The sequence below is a fragment of the Oryctolagus cuniculus genome, chromosome 17 (genome assembly GCF_051225735.1).
Source record: "Oryctolagus cuniculus isolate XC-2025 breed Fujian yellow rabbit chromosome 17, ASM5122573v1, whole genome shotgun sequence".
NCBI classification, from domain to species: domain Eukaryota; kingdom Metazoa; phylum Chordata; class Mammalia; order Lagomorpha; family Leporidae; genus Oryctolagus; species Oryctolagus cuniculus.
Window position 1 is genome coordinate 31,365,557 of NC_142883.1, and position 20,246 is coordinate 31,385,802.

A 20,246-nucleotide genomic window follows, 5' to 3' on the forward strand; every position below is an offset into this window, starting at 1 on the left:
CATCTATTTCCATGCGAAGAGAGTCACGGCACCTGGCACAGGGACTGCCTGCGGTGTGCACGGTGTGCACGTTTTCTTCGGCTCTGAGAAGAAAATTCCATGTTTCTAGTGTTTTGCATCCTGATTTCCATTCTTGTTGATCCAAAGCCAAGGCAGTAAGGAGCTCGGGGTGTCCAATCACACAATAAACTGCAAATTGAGGCTGAAAGCAAAGCAGCAGGGGCCAGAATCCACACTGTGGCACCTCCCCCTGCTGTGACTGACATGACGTAAGTCGGAGACCTCAGTTCAGGGTTTTATGTGACAGGACACAGGAGCGGCCAACTTTAGGGAAGACGGATAGGAAAACCCAAGGGTGAGTCTCCCTGGGAATAGGAAGCAAGTACCGCTGTACCAATAAGGCTTTTGGATACAGGATTTTGACAAGTGTTGTAGAAGCAACTGGACGCCCCGAGGCTGCTAGGAGACTGCTCTCCTAGGAGGGAGTGGGTGTTTCCCTAGTGCCTCTCCCTTTCCAGCCCACGGAGTCCAGAAAGAAGCAGCTGTGCTGCTGTGTGTTTCTCATCAAAGCAGAGAATTCCTTTATAAGAACCCAGCTCAGATTCTTGCGTGATGGGTTAGAGCCCAGCAAGAGAAAATGCTGTACGTTCCTCTGCCTTTTGGTGGGGTTAGAATCTTATCACCTTCCACCATGTCCTGTACTACCGTGAGATGCACCTGCCTGAGAATCACAGAGTGCTGGTCAAAAATACTAATTTCTGGGTTCTTCCCCTGACCTACTGCATTGCTGCATCAGGATATTTAGGGTGTGTGTGTTGGAAGGTCAGGAATATGTATTTAATTTTTTTGTATTTAAAGACAGAAAGGGGCTGGTGCTGTGAAACAGCAGGACAAGCCGCTGTCTGTCACACTGGCATCCCATATGGGCACCGGTTCGAGTCCTGTCTGCTCCATTTCTGATCCAGCTCCTGCTAATGCACCTGGGAAAGCAATTGAAGATGGCCCAAGAGTTTGGACCCCTGCACCACGTGAGAGACCCAGAAGAAGCTCATGGCTCCTGGTTTCAGGCTGGCCCAGGGCTGGCTGTTGTGGCCATTTGTGGAATGAATCAGCGCATGAAAGATCTCTCTCTCTCTCTGTTCTCTCTCTGTCTCCTCTCCCTCTCTCTCTCTGTAACTCTGTCTTTAAAATTGATAAATAAATCTTTAAAACAAACAAGCAAACAAAAGGTAGGAGAATGAGAGAAGGGCAAGAGTGAGAGAGACCTCTTATCCACTGGTTCAGTCCACAAATGTTCACAACAGGCAGGCCTGGGCCAGGCTGAAGCCAGAGATGAGGATCTCAATCCAGGATTCCAACGTGCTCCAGGCCAAATGCTTACCCCTGCAATCCTTTTAGTCTGTGACCTAGGTGAAATTTGGGATGGTCTGTTTGACATTCATATAGCAAGCTATTGGGTATGTGAACCTAACCATACCATTCCCCAGGGTTAAAGAACGTTCATAGCCGGCACCGCGGCTCACTAGGCTAATCCTCCGCCTTGCGGCGCCGGCACACCAGGTTCTAGTCCCGGTCGGGGCGCTGGATTCTGTCCTGGTTGCCCCTCTTCCAGACCAGCTCTCTGCTGTGGCCAGGGAGTGCAGTGGAGGATGGCCCGAGTACTTGGGCCCTGCACCCCATGGGAGACCAGGAGAAGCACCTGGCTCCTGCCTTCGGATCAGCGCGATGCGCCAGCCATAGCGCGCTGCCCTCGGCGGCCACTGGAGGGTGAACCAACGGCAAAGGAGGACCTTTCTCTTTGTCTCTCTCTCTCTCACTGTCCACTCTGCCTGTTAAAAAAAAAGTTCATGGTTCCCCTTCATTAAAACTCTAGAACTTATAAAATCTTTGTGTCTCCTATGCCACAGCATAGCACCTGTGCATATTTAGCCTTCCAGTACACATTTCTCAAGGAAAAGTGTATTGATGTACACTTGGTCCCCACTACCGCTCCATAAGCTGTGACTGTGGACACACCCGTGAACATCTCTGTGCCTCTATACCTCTCATTTGGAAAAGGAGGATGAGAACAGCTGCCTAGCTTCTGTGGGTTGGATGGAATGAGAGTGGATGTGTGAAAGTGTCAAGTACAATAAAAAAGCTGGTTAAGGCAGCTTGCTCTGAAGAATGCTGCTTCCATATTGGCATTCTTTGTGCACAAAGTCTGGATGACAATGAAAGTTCAGGTCTTTCCAAAGATTTTAACCCGGGAGAATGGTATCTGCAGGGTTTCTTTAACGTGAAACATTGTAAATACAGGAAGCCTTAATGAAAATGACTGAATTTCCAGTATGGAATAAGGCTGACATGATTACGAAGCAGTTATGTCACGTATACTGCTATCCAACACACCATGGATACTCTCATGGCAATCTCCGTTATGCCTTCTGACAGAGGTCTTTGGGAGCTTTTTTTTTTGTAAGCCCATCTGATGGTCTGTGTCCTCATGGGGCTGACAGTGCGTTCTTTTCATTTAGATGTACTGATTGTACTTGAAAGACGGGATTACAGAAAGAGGGAGAAAGACGTCCATCTGCTAGTTCATTCCCCAAATGGCCCAAAACGACAGGGACTGGGTCCTGCCAAAGTCAGGAGCCTAGAACCCCACTGGGATCTCCTAGGTTGATGGCAGGGGCTCAGGAACTTAGGCCATCTTCTGCTACGTTTCCAGGCACATTAGCACAGAGTTGGATCAGAAGTGGAGCAGCTGGGACTCGAACCGGCAGTCACATGGGATGCCGGCATTGCAGATGGCAGCTTAACCCACTGCAGCACAATGCTGGTCCCCAGTTCATTCTCTGCACACTGCTCTTCTCTGGTTCTTTTTTGCTCTGAACTGGGACAACCAGCTGCTTTCTTGCTTCCTGACCTTTAACATTGGTGGTAGGAAGTGAGCAGGTTTAATACGTGCAACTGCTCCGAATTCACCTTAGCAGGGAATCTCGTCCCCTTGCTTGGTTATCTTCTAAGAACTGTGCCTATGGAATACAAGAAATCTGTTCTTTTTATATTCATAAAATTTGGTAAAAGAGGAGGTTGTCTTCTCTAACGCACTGTAGAACGCCTCTCCGGTTGTTTATTGCCTGGCTTTCTCTTGCTTGTTTGCCTGTTTTACGACTTCCTTTTACACTCTGGGCATTCCATCCCTGTGGCCTCTGTGCTCTTGCGGCTCTGCGGTAGGCTGATTTATAGATCTCCCTCCTTCTTTTGAGCAGCAAGAATTCATTTCCAGACTGAGTGCAGCTAAGAAGGACCCTTGTTGCATGGAAATGTGGACCTGATACTCTGATGGAGTGCCACCATCAACCCCCCCTCTTGCTGCAGCTGGCCGGGGCTTTCCCGTTAACCATTTCATGCCCTGAACAGGCTGACTCCAAGAACACTTACAAATCAAAACATTCTATACAGACCTATCAAAAAGCCCCAGGCACCAGGAGAGTATTCCAAACGTTGGTGGAATTAAAAGATAAGCTTATTTTGGTGCAATATGTTTAAAACTCCATGCATTGGAGAGAGGGCTCAAAAATTCATGAAACACCACTTATTACAGAAATGCTATGCATGGCTTCAAAAAGTTTTTGCAGTAAAATGAGCTAATGTTTTAATTCCATTTTTCATGAGCTTTCTGCAGTCCCCTCATGCACTCCGAGGGCTGCAGGGGAGCTTGGAAATCATCTAACCGAGCTCTTTTATTTTAAACCTGAGAAATATCGAAGGCTGAAGAGGTTAAGTGACTCACTCATTATTATTTTCTTTGCAGTTTCTGACTATCTCCGAAGCCAACCTGGATCATTCCACTGCTTTTTAAATGCGACACAGCTAATCTTTATTTTCCAGCATTCACGAGCCTCTCTTTAAGTTTAAAATAATAAGTTTCTTTCAGCACAAGTCTGGGGATATTTCCTCTGAACGAGGTGATAGATGTTTTTAAAGTAGTGAGTCCTGTGAATCTAGTGCTCTCTTGGCAGAAGGTTCAGAAAGATGAACAGGTTTTTGGTTTTTGTTCCTTTTTGATTTTTTTTAAATCCTCCAAAAGCAATGAGACATTTTCTCATGCAAATTGGAAATAGCTGTATTCTTTCCTCATGTTTTTTCTTACATTAAAAAAGGAGTTGCTCAGGGCCAGTGCTGTGGCATAGTGGGTAAAGCTGGCATCCCATCCCCAGTCCCAGCTGCTCTACTTCCCACCCAGCTCTCTGCTATGGCCTGGGAAAGCAGTGGAGGATGGCCCAAGTCCTTGGGCCCCTGCACCCACATGGGAGACCTGGAGGAAGCTCCTGGCTCCTGACTTTGGATCAGCTCAGCTCTGGCTGTTGCGGCTATCTGGCGAGTGAACCAGCGGATGGAAGACCTCTCTCTCTCTCTCTCTCTCTCTCTCTCTCTCTCTCTGCCTCTGCCTCTCTGTAACTCTGCCTTTCAAATAAATAAGTAAATCTTTGAAAATAAAAGGAGTTGTTCAAGCAGATTGCCTGGATTTGTTGGTTTGAATTGTCACTGAGAAAATTTATACCTCTAACTCACCACTAGACATTTTCTATTTGAGTTTTGGGAAACTTACGACTTACATGTCCTGTCTAATAGTTTACCTGAAGAGTTCAACAAGGGTTTTATTGTGAGGCTTCTCAGCCTGTTGCAGCTCCATGGCTTGCTCCATGCTGATCAAAAACAGGGGTCTCTTAAGGACTCAAATTAGTACAAAAGGGAGGAGGGGTGTAGTAGAAGCTAACATATGATCATAAATTTCTGTTTGGTTCCACAAGTACTTAAAAAAGAAGATAACTCATCCACAACCCTAATTATTTCTTAAAAGTACTTGAAGGATAAAAGCAAATTATTAGGATATGCTTTTATTTTTTACATTTTGAATGAACATTTGGAATTTGAATGTGGAATTTGAAAATTTAGAATTTGAAAATCACTCAATCTAGATTAAATAAACCAGGAAGAAGAGATCTGAGATACAAATGTGTGTATAAATTCAAATTCTATTTAAAATTAAAAAAAAAAAAAAGGGCTGGCGCCGCAGCTCCCTAGGCTAATCCTCCGCCTTGCGGCGCCGGCACACTGGGTTCTAGTCCAGGTCGGGGCACCAGATTCTGTCCCGGTTGCCCCTCTTCCAGGCCAGCTCTCTGCTGTGGCCAGGGAGTGCAGTGGAGGATGGCCCAAGTGCTTGGGTCCTGCACCCCATGGGAGACCAGGGGAAGTACCTGGCTCCTGCCATCGGATCAGCGCAGTGCGCCGGCTGTAGCGCGCTGGCTGCGGCGGCCATTGGAGGGTGAACCAACGGCAAAGGAAGACCTTTCTCTCTGTCTCTCTCTCTCTCACTGTCCACTCTGCCTGTTAAAAAGAAATAATAAAAATAAAAAAATTTAAAAAAAAAACAGTGAAGGCAAAAGTTCTTTGATTTGTATTGGCCTTACATATTTCTCAGACCGTGTGGGAGCTCAGTGAGCCCAAGGTGTTCTTTACATGGGAAACTTTCCAGATTCCTAGACAACGAGTGTGGTGGAATCAGTACCATGTACCCCGGCGCTCCTGAGAATCCCTAACTTAGCCACCCTCCACAAGTCACGTAGTTTGCTTGCTTTTTCACCTTTAAGAGAAAGATGTATTTTATAGTATGTTGAATGAAATAAAAAAAAAAGCATTTAATGAACTAAAAAGTGGTGTGTAGCTGTTAGATTTTTTCAGAAGCTCCAAGCTATGTGAACATTTTCTCTAACCAAAGCTTTCTCTAATCCCCAGGTGCAGTGTTTAAAATGGGAATCATTTGTTTTCCTTCTTTAAAAAGCGGCCTGGGGTGGGCATTTGGCTCTGCTGTTGAGCTGTACCCCTGAACACCCACAGCTCTTATTAGAGTGCCTGAGTTCGAGTCCCAACACTGCTTTCTATTCCAATTGGTGGCTAATGTACACCCTAAGAGGTAGCAGGTGATTTATCAAGTACTTGGGTCTCTGTCACCCCCATGAGAGACTTGGATGGAGTTCCAGACTCCAGCCTGGCAAACCCCAGGTGTTATGGGATTTTGTGGGAGTGAGCCTGCAAATAGAAGATCTTTCTCCACTTGTCTCTGGCCCCCTCTCTGTCTCTCTGCCTTTCAAACAAATAAAGATAGTAATAATTTTAGAAGCACCCTTATCAAGGCTGTACCTATCTGTTTACATTTGATGAAACTCAGGCATTTTATATAGGATGCTACAGTTTATAAAGTATAATATATGTCAATGTCTGGCATAAAATAGGCTCTCAATCATATTTATCCATTTATCTACTAAAAGTGCATGTTTTGACTCTCCAAATAATAAATGCTAAATATTTGCAATATAAATGAAATCCAAGCTGAACCTATGCTCCTGTGATCTTTTAGACATTTTTTGGCTAGATGAGTGAAAAAGAAGTCAAAATAACCTTCAAGCTTTATGAGACCTCTCAACCCAGCTATGTACCCGTTACTCACAGCCACTTCCTTCTGTTGCTCCTCTGCGCCCTCTACTGGCTTCAAGTCTGTATTGAATTAGCAAATAAAACTTGAACAAGATCAGGAACTCCCCCAACCTGTGTTGTAAGGGACACAAATCGCCAATATCAAGAACGATGGTGTCTTATTTTTTTCTTCTTGAGTAACACCAGGAACACCTAGCCATTGTGTGTAAAAAAGGTATAAAATTAGTAAATATAAGTAGAAAATAAAACTTGCATGTTAACAGGAGTTTCAATAGAATTATCAATACATGTTCTATCTTCAATCCATAATATGGGTATCATAATTCTTAAAAAGTAGGACTATACTGTATAATAGTTTTTCAAGCTTGCTCATTTAGTGCTAACCATATATGACAAACTCTTTCCACGTCAATTAAAGAGTTCATATTGAGTCTATTGAATTTTCTGTTTTCGTCACTGTGGCATAGCGGGTTAAGCTTCTGCCACAAGGCAAGCATCCCATATGCGTGCTGGTTTGAGGCTCAGCTGCTCCACTTCCAATGCAGCTCTTTGCTAATGGCCTAGGAAAGCAGCAGAGGATGGCCCAAGTGTATGGGCCCTGCACCCACATGGGAGACCCAGATGAAGTACCTGGCTTCAGTTCAACTCAGTCCTACCCATTGTGACCATTTGGGCAGTGAACCAGTGGATGGAAGATCTCTCTCTCTCTCTCTCTCTAACTCTGCCTTTCAAATAAATATATAATTTTTTTTTAAAAAAGTCCACTGAATTAATTTTCTCATTGCTTTCTTTCTTTCTTTTTTTTTTTTTAAAGACTTATCTATTTATTTAAAGGCAGAGTTACTGAGAGGCAGAGGCAGAGGCAGAGAGACAGAGAGAGAGAGAGAGAGAGAGAGAGGTCTTCCATCCGCTGGTTCACTCCCTAAATGGCTGCAATGGCTGCAGCTGCACTGATACAAAGCCAGGAGCTTCCTCTGGGTCTCCCACACGGGTGCAGGGGCCCAAGGACTTGGGCCATCTTCTATTACTTTCCCAGGCCATAGCAGAGAGATGGATCAGAAGAGGAGCAGCCAGGTCTTGAACCAGCGCCCATGTCGGATGCCGGCTTTGCAGGCTGTGGCTTTACTCACTACAGCACAGTGCCGCCCCTCATTGCTTTCTTTAGTTTTTTTTTCTCTTATTCTCTGGCTTTTAAAAAAATATTTATTTATTTATTTATCAGAGTTATTGAGAAAGAAGGAGACAGAGAGAGACCTTCCATCCACTGGTTCATTCTCCAGATGGCTGCAATGGCCAGGACCGGGCAAGGCTGAAGTCAGGAGCCTGGAACTCTATCCATCACTCATGTGGGAGGCAGGGACACAAGTATTTGGGCCATGCTATGTTGCTTTCTCAGGTGGATTAGCAGGGGGCTGGATCAGAAGTGGAGCACCCAGGACTCGAACCTTTGCCCATATGGAATCCTGGCATCACAGGTAGTAGCTTAACCCACTGCACCAAAACACTGGCCCCGTGTCCTAGCTTCTTCATGGAAACACGTTAGAAGTTAGAACCACCGGCGCCGCGGCTCAATAGGCTAATCCTCTGCCTTGCGGCGCTGGCACACAGGGTTCTAGTCCCAGTTGGGGCACCGGATTCTGTCCCGGTTGCCCCTCTTCCAGGCCAGCTCTCTGCTGTGGCCAGGGAGTGCAGTGGAGGATGGCCCAAGTCCTTGGGCCCTGCACCCCATGGGAGACCAGGAGAAGTACCTGGCTCCTGCCATCAGATCAGCGTGATGCACCGGCCGCGGTGGCCATTGGAGGGTGAACCAACGGCAAAAGGAAGACTTTTCTCTCTGTTTCTCTCTCTCACTGTGCACTCTGCCTATCCCCAAAAAAAAAAAAAAAAAAAAAAAAGTTAGAACCAACACTGATAATACTCAACTAATATATGGAACTAAAAGTGATCCATCAGTACCCAGATTCATTCATTCATTCTCTCTTTCTCTCTCTCTCTCTCTCTCTCTCTCTCTATATATATATATATACACACACACGCACACACACAAACACTATATTGTCAAATATTTCTATGTCCTCTTCTACTTTATGTAATGCTTATCCTTCTCTATTAAATTGCATTAAATATATTTATCATAAAGAATATATTTATTCAAACTGTTGAAATCCTTACTTAAGGTATACTAAGCTGATCTTCTGTATATTAAGATAATCGAAAATGAATCTTGATGTGAATGGAAGGGGAGAGGGAGTGGGAAAGGGGAGGGTTGTGGGTGGGAGGGACGGTATGGGGGGGAAAGCCATTGTAACCCATGAGTCGTACTTTGGAAATTTATATTCATTAAATAAAAGATAAAAAAAAAGAATATATTTATCATAAAGAGTGAATATTTTTAAATAATTTGAAATTTTTTCTCAAGAAGATTTAAGAAGATCTTGACAATAATGAAGAAGGGAAATTTTGAATATATGAAAATAAGGAGGGAAAGATAAGAAATAAGAAGTCCTAACCCAGGAGATTTAGTCCATACCTAGTACAAATTCCAGGAGAGGAAATGGAATACAGAGAATACCAGAAAAGCTGAAGCAACAGAAGAAAATTTTGAACTAAAGAAATATTTGAGTTTGATGCTGTATGTGCTCAGGTGTATCCAAGCAAAATTCTTGAGCGTCAAAGACAGATCAAACTTTCTTACAGGAATAGAGAGTTTCCAAAGAGAACAAATGGTGTACTCTAAGAGGGGAACAGAAATCAAGCCATTTCCCCCAAAGTTAAATGCCATGTGGTGAGTGTTTGCAGAATTCTGAGCTTGAGTCAAAATTAAGAATTCAAGAATGATGAAAAACAGCTTAAAAGTACACAAAGTGGGCCCTGAAATCATGCTTTTAAAGCATTTTACAGGGGCCCACGCCGTGGCTCACTTGGTTAATCCCATATGGGCATCCCATATGGGCACCGGGTTCTAGTCCCGGTTGCTCCTCTTCCAGTCCAGCTCTCTGCTGTGGCCCAGGAAGGCAGTGGAGGATGGCCCAAGTGCTTGGACGCCTGCACCCACGTCGGAGACCAGGAAGAAGTACCTGGCTCCTGGCTTCGGATCAGCATAGCTCCAGCCGTAGCGGCCATTTGTGCATGCAAAAACCCAAAGGGAACCATTAGTGGAATTTTTTTTTTTTTATTTCTTGTCTCACTTTAGTTTTCCTTGTTTTGAAATATGGGCATAAAAGGCTGAATATCTTCTGTTGTAACTATTTATTACTGCCTAACAAACCACCCCAAATCTTAGTAGCTTAAAAGCACAGTCATTGTTTACTTTTTCTTGTGAATCTGTAATCTAGGTGGGGCTCAGCCCGTCTCTGCTCCAGGCAGTGTTGGCCAGGGAGGCTCAGCCAGGTTTGGAGGGGGCGAGCTGGGGGACCCACCTGCTAGATGACCCTCTCAGGTGGCTAGCAAGTGAGGAGTTTAGCCGGGGCTGTGGGCCAGGACCTCTGGACTCCCTCTAAGACACCTTCTTCATAGGTTGCTGGGGCTTCCTCGTGTCATGGTGTCTGGGTTCTGAGAAAGAAAGTCCCCAAAGAAATCTTGTGTGGTCTGGTGCTGCAGGCCACAGAACAACACTTCTGATGCTGTCGGAAGCCCACCCCAATGCAAGCGGAAGACACAGACTCTACATTTAGTGGGAGGTGGGTTAACATTCTATAATGATTGTGCGGGATGAAAAAGTTCATTGTGGCCATTTTGAGGAAACCTGATTAGTCCACATTCACATTACTAAGGGATAAAAACATTTCTAAGAACTCAAAGATGAGGACAATTGGTGAAAATGGGATTAAAAGGAAAGTTTATTTTTTGCAAAAACAAAATTTGAAATCACTGCAACTTTAAAAGATTTAATGCATCCCATATGGGCACTGGTTCTAGTCCTGGGTGCTGTACTTCCAACCCATCTCCCTGCTACTGTGCCTGGGAAAGCAGTGAGGATGGCCCAAGTGCTTGGGCCCCTGTACCCACATATCAGACCCAGATGAAGCTCCTGGCTTCTGGCTTCTGGCTTCAGCCTAGCCCCGCTCTGGCCATTGTGAGCATCTGGGGAGTAAACCAGTGGGCGGAAGATCTCTCTCTCTCTCTCTCTCTCTCTCCCCCCCTCCTTCCCCCTCCCACCCGCGCCCCATAGAGTCTGTAACTCTGCCTTTCAAATAAATAATTTTTTAAAAAAACCCAGAAATTGTGTTCACTGCTTCATGTCTATAAATCCTACACCATCATAGGTGACCTCAAGATGAGAAAGTTGGATCTAGATTCAAACAGAGCTGATTTCAAATCCTGGCTCTGTGCTTGTCCTACCCACCTGACCTTGGTCAGGTGACTTCACTACTGTAAGCCTCAGTTTGGTCACGTAAAAGCTACAGATGAGAATAGAACAGATTTCAGACTCATGTTGGAGAGATTAAACTGAAACAGTTAACACAGTTTCTGGTTCACCATGAGTACTTGGCACACTTAAACTTGTATTAACAGTCTTTTTTTTTTTAAGATTTACTTATTTATTTGAAAGTCAGAGTTACACTCAGAGAGCAGGAGAGGCAGACAGAGAGAGAGAGAGAGAAAGAGAGAAAGAGAGAGAGAGAGGTCTTCCATCTGCTGGTTTACTCCCCAGTTGGCTGCAATGGCTGGAGCTGTGCCGATCCAAAGCCAGGAACCAGGAGCTTCTTCCAGGTCTCCCATGTGGGTGCAGGGGCCCAAGGACTTGAGCCATCTTCTACTGCTTTCCCAGGCCATAGCAGAGAGCTGGATCAGAAGTGGAGCAGCTGGGACTTGAACCAGTGCCCATATGGGATGCCAGCGCTACAGGTGCTGCCCCTTATTAACAGTCTTACAAGTTACTTTATAAGCTTTGGAAGCCAGCAGCAGTGTGTTCACCCTCTTGGATTTCTTCATTGACCTGACAGAGGCAAGTAAATATTCATGGGTCTTCTAATTGGAGAAAACAAAAACATTCAATAGCACAAGTTGAATAGAATAGAACTAAACTGATTTGGATGGGCAATAAAAACATTAAAATTGACTGCAACAGAGTTTAGAAATCCCTACTGTTAAGTTCTCACTTTCTCTTTACAGACTGTTTTATTTGTGTTGTCTGCTTAATTGTCTCTTAGCAAAGTCTTAATATAGGTAGTAGTATTTTTATAATACTGAGTAAGCGGATTAAACAAATTAAAGAGACTTGCCTGGTCCTTGAAGTGACCAGAACACAGATCTCTTGACCTCATCTCTATCTTGGCAATCCACACACCGAATTAGCTCTGTATTATGAAAAAATTCCGTGGAGAAAGTGAGAAGTTCTGATTGTTACCCTGGATACCACGGGTTTTCTCTAGCATAAGATATATTTAATTCACTTCTTATTTGTTTGGTACACAAGAACTTTTATTAGTAAGAACAAATAACCACTGATATCCTAACTAAAAAAGTAATAAGCATTGATCAGTCACAACATGTGTGTTCCCTGTGCAAAGCTAAATGTTTGTGAATATTCATTTATTCATTCATTTTTAATAACATTCTAAGATAGTGTTTTTCTTCTGCTATTTTTTTAAAGATTTATTTATTTTGAAAGAGTTATATATATATATGTGTGTGTGTGTGTGTGTATATATATATATATAGAGAGAGAGAGAGAGAGGGAGAGAGAGAGAGATTTTCCATCTGCTCATTCACTCCCCAGTTGAGTGCAATGGTGAGCACTGGGCCAGACCAAAACCAGGCCAGAAGTTTCATCCAGGTTTCCCATACGGGTGTCAGGGGCCCAAACACTTGGACCATCTTCTGTTGCTTTTCCCAGGCCATTAGCAGAGAGGTGGATAGGAAGTAAAGCAGCCAGGACATGAACTGGGGTCCATATGGAATGACCACATCACAGATGGCAGCTTGACCCACTATGCCACCTTCGGGTATTTTTAATGCCAGTTGTAGTATACATTTGTTAGAATCGCTTATTTATTTGTTTAGATTATGCATATATCAAATGTGCTTAGAAGTACAGAGAATAACAGAGCATTCATGAAACTACCACCCAGCAGATACAGTAACAGGAATCTTATTTATTTCATTATCTTTAAAGAGAATAAAATGTTACAAATATATGAATTTCATGTGAATTCTTCCCAGCTACACTTTAAAATCTAGGGGCATATGTATATTCATATCACCGTTAAGAATCTTGCTCTGTACATCCTTCTGCAATTTGCTTTCTTCATGAAAGTTTTCAATAATTAACCATGATATATACAAGTAGATGTTTTTACAGTTTCAAAAGCCATGGAATGAATATAACACAATTAATTTGTATTCTGCGGTTGTTGCATACTTAGTTTATTTCCAGTTTGTTTGTTTGTTTGCCATGAAAATAATGTGCATTTTTATGCAGTGTGATCAAGTCTTCCAGGTATACTCAGAGGCAGAACTATTGGGTCAGGTAATATTTGTCTCCTCAGATTTGATAGGTTTTGTCAACTTGTTTTTCAAACTACTCTGTACATTTTAATCAGAGCTTTCATTTCCCCTGTATATTCAGCAGTACCTAATGTCAGCCTTTAAAGTTTATGTCAATTTTATGTAAATAAAATGTGTTTTTTGCATTTCTCTAGTTTGTATGGCAATAGAACAACTTTTCATTGATAATTTACCATTTTGGTTTTTCAAAGTGCAAGTTTTAAATTGTGTTATTTGGATTTTTCTGATCAATTTCTAGCAGTTTTATATGTATTGTCAACATTGTACCTTTGTTGGCAATCTAGGTGTTGGATTTTGATTTATGTATGATGTATACTTCAGTGGGAACACTTTTTTTTTTTAAGTTGCCAAAATAATCTTCTCTTTTATGACTTGTGTTATTTCATATCTTTAAGGTTTTTTAAATTCTTAGGTCATAAGCACTTACTCCAATATTATCTGAAAATTTCACCAATTTGCCTTACATGGTTAGTACTTTTACACATCTATAATTTATATTTGTGTATGCTCTAAGAATCTTATTGTCAAAGTAAGGGTAGCCAATTGTTCCAATACAGTTTTCTCACTTGCCCAGCCTCTGTCACATACTATGTCTCAATACATACATGGATCTGTTTCTGAACAGAAATCTTTCTCATTGTTTTACTATTATTGATCCTAATCCTGAATCAACACCATGCCCTTTTCTTTATGGTGAATCCTAATGCATAATACAACATGTTTTATCTTTTTTTCCCCTACTTTGAAAAATTTCTTTCCTGCTTTTTGAAATTTCTTGATCCTTGGTCTATTCCTAAGACATTTAGAATCAATGCATCAAGTTCTTGGAAGACCCTTTATCGATTTTTAATTAAATCTAGTTGGATTTATAGTTTGAATTGATAGAAATGGTCATATTTAGAATACTAAATATCTTACTCCTTGAATACAGTGTTTGCCAGGGGTCAGTGCAGAATATAAATACTCTCCAGGTATCTAAGCAGAAGGGAGTTTAGTACAGGGAATCGTTTGCTAAGCTCCTGGAATGCGTGTGTATTTGTTGTCATTATTATTTAGTTTTCAAATATATCAGGTGTAGGAACTGGCTATTTTTAGTTGTTCACCTGTTTCATGTTACTTACATTGCCATCAAATAATAATACTGATTCTTTCCTATTTGTTGAAAGCATAATTTGTGACTCTCAAGGTTGTCAATTTTAATGTTTTATGAGAATTTAAATAATATGTATGTTCTCTTCACCTGATCCCTAATGGTGTGCTCTATGTGCCCCATGGATCAAGCATAGGAATTATGTGACCTGGCCTCTCATATCTTGATCAGTTATTATTTTGCTTGATGAGTCTGTTTCCTAGAAAACAACATTAAACTGTTCCACTGGTTTTTGTCTTACATATTTCAGAAGATGTTGTGAAATGAATACTAATATAAGCATTCAGAATTCCCGAAGAATTGTCCTTTTTATCATTAACTCATAGACGTCCATTAAATTTTTCTTGTCTTGAAGTCTATTCTGTCTGATATTTATAGAGCCACACAGCTTTCTTGTGTATATTTCCATACTTTCACCTTCACATTTCTGCACGATTATGTTTCAGTTATGTTTTGCAAAAATAAACATAGCTGGGTTTTCCCTAAATTTCCATTAACAATATTTTACAATATCATCTAAAAAACAGTGCATATACAAATATTCCCAACTGTCCCAGAAATTCCCTTTCATAATTTTTGCCTAATACATGACTCAACTGATAATTTTGCATTGGATGTGATTGTTATTCATCTTAGTTTTTAAAACATTTTCTTTTATACTGATTTTTTTTAAATGTTGGCTAGTTATCTTGAGAAATTTTCTGTCTTCTGGTTTTGTTCAATGTCTTATGATGAGTTGTAGGTTAAACATTTTTGGTAAAAATGTTTAGATGATATTGTAAACCTGTTGCATTGTTTCCTGAAGGCTATATGGTCACTATTTGTGATGATTAGTTACAAGTTAAGCATTTTGACAAAAACATTCAGATGAGATTGTGAATTCCTTGCAGGAGGGTTGTAGTGTCAGTTTTACCACTATTGGTGATGCTACCATTCACAGTGAAGGTGACAACCACCAGACTCTGTATTATAAAGTTGTACCGTTTTGTCCGTAAGAGATGAGTAGTCCATGTCAACACTTTGAGTTTACATGAACAGGCTCAGTGTCAACAAACTTTCATCCGATGATTGCAACTGACTGTAGCACCCATTGATGACCAATGCCTGAATCAATCAATGATTATTTCACTGCAGGTGGAAAAAAAGGGGTTTTCTGATTTTTGCCATTCCTACTACCTGAATTAGTTCACTTTCTTAAGTATTTTCCTCCCTGCCACCAATTATTTCTTTCATCATTTTTTTTAGTGTCTCTCTGGACACATGGCTATCTTTTTTAATTTAGTGCTTTATAATCCATTACTGTCACTATTCTTTTTGATATCAAATTTCTCAGAATTTGGCCAGTGGCAAAGGCAGCAAGCCAACATTTATCACTTTTTGACATTTCTCCACTAGTCTGAGAGCATCTCCTTACTCTCAAACACAAAATGTTCTGATTTATCTTAGGAGTTTCCAGCCCCAGACCTAGAATCAGCCTTTTAAACAAAAAGGTTTTTAGTAGAGAATGATACAGAGAAACCACATTCTAGGCAGTAGGTGTAGACATCAGAACTATAAGTAACTTTTAAACAACAGAGATAACTCCCACCTCCCACAACACATGCACACATGTACTCACATACATGTATTTTCATCATTTAAAACTATATTGGTATTTCATTAATGGAAATATAATAGCTTGTTTCATCAGCTTAACCATTGAATGAGTTTGAGGCTAGTACAGGTAAAGCTTCTATAACATTTGTTTGCAAGTCTATATATGAACAGTGCTTTATTTCTCTCTTGAACGAATATTTAGGAGTAGAATGACTGGATTGTGTAGTATGGTTCACTTTTAGGAAGTAGTCAAACCATTTTCCAAAGTGTTTATACCATTGACATTCCTAACAGCAATGTTTGAGAGTTTTAGTTACTCTACATCTTTGCCAACACTTGCTTTGATCATTATGATTTTAGCCCTTCTTACAGGTGCACAGTAGTGCCTCATTGTGATTTACGTTTATGTTACTCTAATGACTAGTGATTTACCAACGGTTCTTTGGTGAAGTACTATTTAAATCTTTTGCCCATTTTTATTGGGTAGTTTGTTTTATTACTTTGAGAGTTCATACCCTTGAGTTTTAAGATGTGTAGTTAAACTAAATTAACACTAAAATTAATCATACTTATTATCTACCTCTTAAAGTTCTAACCTTATCTTCCCCTTTTCTAAGTTTTGCTGTTTAGAGTTTTAGTTCAACTTTGCCTTTTTCTTAATTTTTATTTATTTCCTTTTTATATGAAAAGGGGGGGGAGGAGAGGAAGAGAGAGAGAGAGAGAGAGAGAGAGAGAGAGAGAGATGTCCCATATGTTAGCAAAGCCAGGACTGAGGCAGGCCAAAACTAGGTGTCCAGAACTCAGTTGGGGTTTCCCACTTGGGTGGCATGAACTCAAGTACTTAAGGCTTTGCCAGCTGCTCCTAGAATGCACATTAGCAGGGAGCTGGAACTGGGAGTGCTGTACAGAGTGGACCCCAAGCACTCCAGTACGGGATGCAGACATCTCAAGTGGCGTCTCTAACTGCTGCATCAAACACCTGCACTCCCCTCACCTTTTATTTTATTTATTTATTTATTTTTAGTTTCTTCCACTCACCCTATCTGCTAAACTTCTTTGTTCTCTCTTTTTGGAACTCCAAGGAGAAGTGTATCCTTCCTGTCACTCCATTGCATGGATTGCTCTTTCATGCTCTCCACACTTTCTGGGAAATTTCCTCATAGACATTTTTTTTTTTGACAGGCAGAGTGGACAGTGAGAGAGAGAGAGACAGAGAGAAAGGTCTTCCTTTGTCGTTGGTTCACCCTCCAATGGCCACAGCAGCTGGCGCACAGCGCTGATCTGAAGCAAGGAGCCAGGTGCTTCTGTACCCATGCGGGTACAGGGCCAAAGGACCTGGGCCATCCTCCACTGCACTCCCAGGCCACAGCAGAGAGCTGGCCTGGAAGAGGGGCAACCAGGACAGAATCCGGCGCCCTGACCGGGACTAGAACCCGGTGTGCCGGCGCCGCAGGCGGAGGATTAGCCTATTGAGCTGCAGAGCCGGCGGTTCATAGACATCTTCTTATGTCCTTGCCTTTCTTGAACTGGGGCAAGGCCACTATTTATCTCTGTTTTAAGTTTTTAATTGTAATGACAATATTTTCCAATTGTTGAAACACTAGTTGGTTCTTTTTCAAATTCGTTCATCTTTTCTTTAATGTTCTGTTCTTTTATTTTCTGGCACTTTTTTATTTATTTGTATTTTTATATTTATTTCAATTATATATTAAAAAATCAGTTTCATATTGGTCTGCTATTTGTAGTTCTTTGCTTCTGGCTATCTTACTATTTTGCTTGTATATCTGCTTGTGCTCTTCTGGAGAACTGTTTCCTTGGGTGTTTGTAACTCATTTTTTCCTTGTCCATGTATGTACTATCTTCTCTATAGTTATTCCATGTTTCCTCATTGTGAAAATGTCCCTGTTTGCTTTTTTTTTTTAAGATTTGTTTATTTATTTGAAAGGCAGAGTAGAGAGAGAGAGTCTTCCATCTGCTGCTCACTCCCCAGATAGCCGCAAAAGCCAGAGCTGTGCCGATCTGAAGCCAGGATCCAGGAGCTTCTTCCAGGTCTCCCATGCGGGTGCAGGGGCCCAAGGACTTGGGCCATCTTCTACTGCTTTCCCAGGCCATAGCAGAGAGCTGGATGGGAAGTGAAGCAGCTGGATCTCGGTCTTGCGCCTATTTGAGATGCCAGCACTGCAGGTGGCGGCTTCACCCGCTATACCACAGCGCCAGCCCCATGTCCCTGGTTTTGATTTTTGCAAGATCCCAGGGATTTCAATGGTCATGAACCAGATTTTATGTTATCTATCTTGTGGCTTCCATACAGTGCAGGTGATATAACTCTGAATCCCATCTCTGGCATAGGCTTAGGGTTTGGTTTCTCTCAGTACCTTCATATTTCTTCTCACCAAAGCCTCTAGGAAGAGCATGAGCTTCCTTAAGGGTCCCATAGTCTAGAGGATGGGACTTTTCTGGTTTTTTTGAGTGGCTCAGGAAATTCTTAGAGGATCCAGACTTTATGGAGGGTCTTTGGTCCAAATCTGCCTTCTGAATCAGTTTAGAGATAGATGCTACAGTCAGGGGTGAGTTGGCATCTCACCTTTATTACAGTAAAGCCACTTGGAGAACAGGGCTTGAGTCTTTGGCAACAAGAGAATCGCAACATTTTGCCTACCTAGATTCTAGCAGCAGATGCCACTCCCTTGAGTTTCCTATGTAACCTAAGACAAATGAGGATGCCTGTTTTCTACAAGCAGTCAAGGGCCAGAAGGAGCCCCAGGGGTTGCTCCGCACATGCCCACAGTCCTGTCCCCTAAACGCAGCACTCAGATGTAAAGCGGCATCTCCTGAGGAGTTCAGTCATCTGGTGAGGCCAAAAGCACGTCTTTAGTGGAAATTCCTCCCCAGAGCAACAGGGGCAGGAGGTGAGATGGAGGGGTGAGGGGTGCTTCCGTCATGACTTTCACTCTCCTCTGTCTCAGATCTGGTGCACCCTTTCTTCATGTCCAACTAATCAGGTGTTCTGTGCTTGAGGTCAAGAGTTTCCACCGACACAAATCCAGAAGTTCCTCCAGTGAGATCTTCTCACAAAGGAAACGGATACCCAAGAAAGGCTTTCCAAACCCTTTTCTAAGCCCTTTCTAGACCTTTGAGACTACACAAAATAAAACTATTTTCTGACATCATTTTACCTTTCACTAATTGTTGTAGAATAAGCATGAGTGTAAATCAACATATCCAAAGGCATCTGGATAGTGTTTTTTCCTCTTGAGTTCTATGAGTAATAGATTTTTAAAAGATGCATGATAATTAGAATTTTAGTTTTACCTACATATCATATGTCTTGTATTATGCCGTTTATGCTCTCATGTACGTCTTCATTAATCTTGCTACATAGTGAAAACAGTACCGCTTGCTTAAAGCACACCTTGATAATGGATTACTTAAAGACAGGCGAAAATACTTCATAGTCAATAGTTTTTTATGCCATTGCTTTTTTTAAGCAATGAAGAACTTTATTTTAAATAGACAAGGCATTATAAAAAATAGTAGAAATGTATGTTTCTAATCTTTCCTTCTTTCACTCCCATAAAACAACACAGAACCAGAACTGAATTGAATAAAGCAGTAACTTACCTCTACTGTATCTAAGCAACTTGCCAAATTTAATCTTGCTTCCCTTCTTGGCATCAATACAGAATTTGCCATCAACTTTATCTGAAGTACCTAAGGAAATAGGTCAATGTCATAATGTAAATAAAGTGAACATTTTTATGGAACATTTACTTTGATAGGCACAGTGCAAACATATGCTATGTCCAACCACCTTCTCAACTGTAACTGGTAGCATTATTTTTAACCCATTTTACAGATCAGGAATCATGGGTTTCCAGAGTTTATTGGCACTCAGTGGCTGTTACATCATTTAGGTGTTGAAACTACCTACTTTATTCAGGGTCAGGTGTGGTCTGCTAGTGGGAAATAAGGAACAAAGGGATCTTTGATTTGCATAAAGTTTTGATCTGCACAGGCATCTAAATCATGCAAGCAACAGAAATCCTGGGTGGGTAGCAGGACGCCTGCCAGGTCATTGCCTGCCCTCCAGGGTGGGAAATAACTTTATAGATCCGTTTTGCAATAAATTTCTTAACCATTTCTGTGCCATGGACCCCCTCTGGCTTTTTGGTGAATTCCCTGGACCCCTTCTTTGAATATGGTTTTTAAATGCACGAATGAAAGAACAGGAGTTACATTGACATACGGTCCTAGCACCTGACCCCTGAGATTGTCAAGTATTTCTGAATTATCCATCCCTTCCTTCTCCTTTCTTCAGAGAGGTGAAGACGCCCCCATGAAAGTTTGGGGGAGGTGGGAGAGGGAGGAGAATGGGGGGATGCTGATAAGGTGATATCAGTGTCTTCCTCTTCTTTTCCCCCTTCCCTGTAGAAGTCTCCCCACTTCTCCAACCTCTCTTTATTTTTTCCCAAATCAAGTCCTAAGTTTCTCTAGATACATATCTTTT

The 20,246-nt window shown here is 41.8% G+C and overlaps 1 protein-coding gene across 1 annotated transcript in view; it reads left to right on the forward strand.

The window, feature by feature from the left end:
• The window catches only part of PCTP (phosphatidylcholine transfer protein), a 225,151-nt gene that overhangs the window by 177,853 nt on the left and 27,052 nt on the right, over window positions 1–20,246 (forward strand). The window lies entirely within an intron of this gene.